We start from the raw sequence: 5,455 nt of genomic DNA, 5'->3' as shown, positions 1-5,455 counted from the left end.
AAAAATAAAACTCCCCAAAGCTGAGGCAACGAGACTTTTAAAATGAACTCTTCAAAACAAAGGCAACGAGAATTTTAAAAAAATAAACTCCTCAAAGCTGAGGCAATGAAACTTTAAAAATAAACTCCTCAAAATTGAGGCAACGAAACTTTTAAAAATGAACTCTTCAAAACTGAGGTAACGAAACTTTTTTTTTCTTTTTTGAAATTGTGAAAAATAAATCAATTCCTCATCTAAGGTTCTACGACTTTAAAGATGAATTTCTCTATTTTTCAGTTGTTTTAAAACTTTGAACATGGCAATTTAAATACCCTAATCACCTTCATCAGTTTTTTTTTATTATTATTATTATAGCCTTCTCTTTGATCAATGGGGGAGGAACCGATCATGCTTCCGATCTCTCATCTTTCCCAATTCATTGCTCACAACTGTTTTCTTCCTCTATCATATGCATGGTCCAATCATTCTTCACATTTTTACTGTTCTCCATTATGTTGCTATTTCCCTTTCTTTCTCTTTTTTTCTTAGTCTTTTCTCTTTCCTTTTTTACATTACCAGACTCCATTTTATTCTCGGTCAATTATGATCCTTTTTGAAAATACTGCAAACATTTCTTTACTTTATCATGCTCTTTATTAAATATCATTCCAATTTTATAACAAATGCAATGCAATGTAATCATATCTCCTCTCTTGGCAAAATGGAAATGATGACCATGTAGGGAGCAGAAAGGCTATTTTTCATTAGAAAAAAGGGAAGTTTCTACAATCAGGCATAATGACAAGGAACAGGGGAAAACCAATTAATACAAAAGGGATACAGTTCTTTCTTAATGACTGTTCTGATAGATATTGACAGTAATCTCAAAATTTTATCTCGATACAAGCACAATCGTCAGCTCTTGTCTTTTGTCTGAACATCTCGGATCATGATTTTCACCCCTTTTGTGTTAAGCCCTTGTAGTACTTAGACCTCCTTCGTGTCTAGACCGCCCTTTCAGGTTTTTGCCCTAAACACATCTCTCAGATTCAAGCCGCCTTTTCAAGTTTTCAACTTGAAAATTTTTTCTTTTTTCTTTTTTCTCTTTTTTTATATTTTTAATTCATTTTTTCTTTTTTTTTACGTAAAATATTTCTTGACAGCATCAAGATTCACTAGGTTAGAAAGCTCCCTTCCGTCCATCTCTGCCAAAATTAGTGCTCTTCTTGAAAAAGCTTTCCTCACCACAAATGGTCCTTCCCAATTCGGTGTCCATTTCCTATGAGAATCCTGCTGGTTCGAGAGAATTCTTTTCAATACTAACTCTCCCTCTTGGAATTGACGAGGATGTACCTTCTTGCCATACGCCCTCATCATTCTCTTTTGATATAACTGTCCATGGCAAAGTGCAGTCAACCTTTTTTCTTTTATGAGATTCAATTGCTCATAACGAGCGTTAACCCATTCGGCTTCTTCCAACTGTACTTCTTTAAGGACCCTTAGGGAGGGGAATTCTACTTTAATTAGCAAAACTGCTTCCATCCCGTATACCAAAGAGAACGGTGTAGCTCTCGTGGAAGTTCGGACTGTTGTGCGATAAGCATGCAAAGCAAAGGGTAACTTCTCATGCCAATATTTGTATACATCTGTCATTTTTTCAATTATACTTTTAATGTTCTTGTTGGCTGCTTCTACAGCTCCATTCATCTTTGGGGGATAATGTGCTGAATTGTGATGTTTGATCTTGAACTTGACACAAACCTCTTTCATCATTAAACCATTGAGGTTACTAGCGTTATCTGTGATGATCCTTTCCGGGAAACCATAGCGGCATATTATTTCTTTTTGGATGAACTTACATACCACTTTCTAGGTCACATTGGCATAAGATGCTGCTTCTACCCATTTAGTGAAGTAGTCGATCGCCACCAGGATAAACCGATGCCCATTTGATGCCTTTAGGGTTATTAATCCAATCACATCCATGCCCCACATTGAGAATGGCCATGGTAATGTCAATACATGCAGTGAATTTGTAGGAGTGTGGATTCTATCTGCGTATATCTGACACTTGTGACACTTTCGAGCGAAATCTATACAATTCGTTTCCAACATGAGCCAGTAATACCCTGATCTCACGACCTGTCTTGCCAACATATGCCCACTTGCATGTGCCCCACAAATTCCTTCATGGACTTCCTCAATTATTCTCCGAGCTTCGGCTGAATCCACACATCTCAAAAGCACTTGATCCCTACTTCTCTTGTATAAGATATCGCCATCCAAGAAGAAATTCATTGCCAGCCTTCTAATGGTTTTCTTATCATTTTCTGAGCTTTGCTCCGGATATTGCTGAAACTTGAGATAATGCACAATATCATGGTACCACGGCTTCCCGTACTTCTTCCTCTACACTGGAGCAGTGTGCGGGGCACTCTCGAAGATTAATCATGATGGGTTGAATCTTGACATCGATACCAACTTTGAACATTACTGCCAACGTGGCTAATGCATCAGCTATTTGGTTCTCCTCTCGGGGAAAACGGGTGAAGCAAATCTTATCAAAATTTTCAATCCTTTGAAATAAACTTATGATACCGGACTAACTTTGAGTTGCATGTCTCCCATTCTCCTCGTAACTGATAAATAACTAAAGCAGAATCCCCAAATACTTTCAAAATGTGAATTTTCCTCTCAATTGCTACTTGAAGTCCCATGACACAAGCTTCATATTCAGCCACATTATTGGTGCAATAGAAATTGAGCTTGGCTATAATGGGATAATGACCTTCTTCTGGTGATACTAACACAACCCCTATGCCATGCCCCAAGTCATTCGAAGCTCCATCGAAAAACATCTTTCAATTCTCTTTCTCTAATTCCTCCTCACTTGTTTAGCATATTGACATCAAGTCCTCATCCGAAAACTCAAACTCCATAGGTTCATAATCCTATTCCACCCTTTCCATCAGAAAATCTGCCATTGCACTTCCTTTGATAGCTTTTTGGAACACATATACAATATCATATTCAGACAACAACATTTGCCATCTTGCCACTCTACTTGATAAGGATGGTTTCTTGAAGATGTATTTAATAGGATCCAACTTCGCAATGAGCCAAGTGGTATGATATAGCATGTACTACCTGAGTCGATGCACCGTCCATGCTAAAGCACAACACATTTTTTCCAACGAGGAATACTTGGACTCGTACTCAGTGAACTTTTTACTCAAGTAGTAAACTGCTCTTTCTTTCTTACTAGTTTCATCATGCTATCCCAACACACATCTCATGGATCCTTCATTTACTGTCAGGTACAAAAGGAGGGGTCTCTCGGTCACAAGTGGTACCAACACTGACGGACTCAACAGATAATCTTTAACCTTGTCAAAAGTAACTTGGCACTCCTCTTTCCATGCCCCAAGATTGTGTTTGCGAAGGAGCTTGAAGATTGGGTCACATTTGAGTGTGAGTTGTGATATGAACTGGGCTATATAATTCAACCTTTCCAAAAATCCTCTAACTTCTTTCTGCGTTTTGGGAGGAGACAAATCACGGATTGCTTGAACCTTATCCGGGTCAACTTCTATTCCTCTTTCATTGACAACGAAACCAAGTAACTTTCCTGAAGTGACTCCAAAAGTGCACTTTGCCAGATTTAATCTAAGCTGAAACTTCTGTAACCTCTTAAATAACCTTTCAAGATTGGTCGCATGGTCTTCTGTTTTACGAGCTTTTACAATCATATCATCCACATACACCTCAACCTTTGTGTGCATCATGTCATGGAAAAGAGTTACCATGGCTCGTTGATAAGTTGCCCCAGCATTCTTCAAACCAAATGGCATTACCTTATAACAAAAGGTTCCCCACATAGTTATGTAGGTAGTTTTTTCTCTATCCTTTAGTGCCATCTTAATTTGGTTATACCTTGAAAAACCATCCATAAAGGAAAACATGGAATGGCGAGCAGTATTGTCAACGAGGGTGTTGATGTAGGGCAATGAAAAATTATCTTTTGAGCTAGCTCTATTCAGATCTCGATAGCCCACACACATTCTTACTTTCCCATCTTTCTTAGGTACTGGGACAATATTTGCAACCCATTTGGGGTACTTAGCTACTTCCAAGAATCTTGCAACGAACTACTTTTTCATCTCTTCCTTAATTTTCAACAGCATTTCAGGTTTCATCATTCTCAACTTTTGCTTAATTGGTTTGCATTCAGGTTTCAAAGGCAGTTTATGGGCTACAATGTCTGTATTGAGTCTTGACATATCTTGATAGGACCATGCAAACACATATACATATTCATGGAGTAGCTTTATTAGTTTTTATTTTTCAATTGGTGCCAACGTTATACCAATTCTAACTTCTTTCTTATTTTCTTCATTTCTGAAATTAATCATTTCAAGTGTCTCTTAATGTGGGACAATTTGTCTCCCCTCCTGTTCTACTAGTCTTAACAAGTCCGAAGTTAAATCATAATCTTTCACGTTTTCTGTATCGTCAAGTTCACTGACACTTATACCTTTTTCAAAATTAACCTCAAAACCACTGTCATTATCATCTTCGCATTCATTATTTGGAATCCTATAAGGTAAAGGGAATTGAAAGATGTAGAGCTATTGTATAGGTAAACAGTTAAAATAAAGGGATGAGATGACAAGAATGAAAATGGTGAATTATGAGGGGAGATATGAGAAATGAACTACGCATGTCAATTTATTAGAATGACAAGTGATAAAAAGCCCGATACATAAAATTTTCAATGCTCTTGGGCATAAGCACGGATGTTTAGTTTGCATTACTTTGAAATTAAATCACAAGTGACTGGTAAACTCATGGTGGTCCAGCTACTCAACTTCAGCTCAGGTGGTCCGAGGTATGTAGTAAGGATCCCCTCCGCATTTCCTAGCTGCTCTTCATCTTCCTTCGTTACACATATTGATAAATTAGAAAAGGTTTCCCTTAATGCTAATACTGATTCTCGGCTCCCAATGGTGAGTGATTCAGGAAAGATGTAGCCTCCGGACCAAAATGTCTCATAGAGATGAGGATATATCATTCTATGATTTTCTAACATGTGCCCCTTAAAGCGAGCCAACCTTTCCCTTCTTCTTTCGGCTATCATTTCTTCTCTTTCCTTCTTAGTCCGCTTATACCCCAAGCCAAACCTTTCTTCATTTTTGGTAGCACGTATTGGCCTTTTAATGCCTTGCAGCTTTTTTCCCAGTCTTGCTCCCGCTCAGTATACTTTCCCTACTATTTGACTGACAGCCATCTTGGTGGTTTTGGAAAGCCTCAGAATGGGTGGTGTGGTTCCTTCTCCAACATACGTGGTGTTAACAAACTCGAAGGATCGAAAGGAACATTCAGGCACTTTTTTCGCAGCTTCCACGTAAAGAGTATCCACTAGCTTGCTTATGAGTAAGTCCTCTTCCCTATTAACACATACAATCTTCCCATCCAC

This window comes from Theobroma cacao, chromosome 9 (assembly GCF_053813885.1).
Source record: "Theobroma cacao isolate CCN51 chromosome 9, ASM5381388v1, whole genome shotgun sequence".
NCBI classification, from domain to species: Eukaryota; Viridiplantae; Streptophyta; class Magnoliopsida; order Malvales; family Malvaceae; genus Theobroma; species Theobroma cacao.
This window is presented reverse-complemented; position numbering follows the sequence as displayed.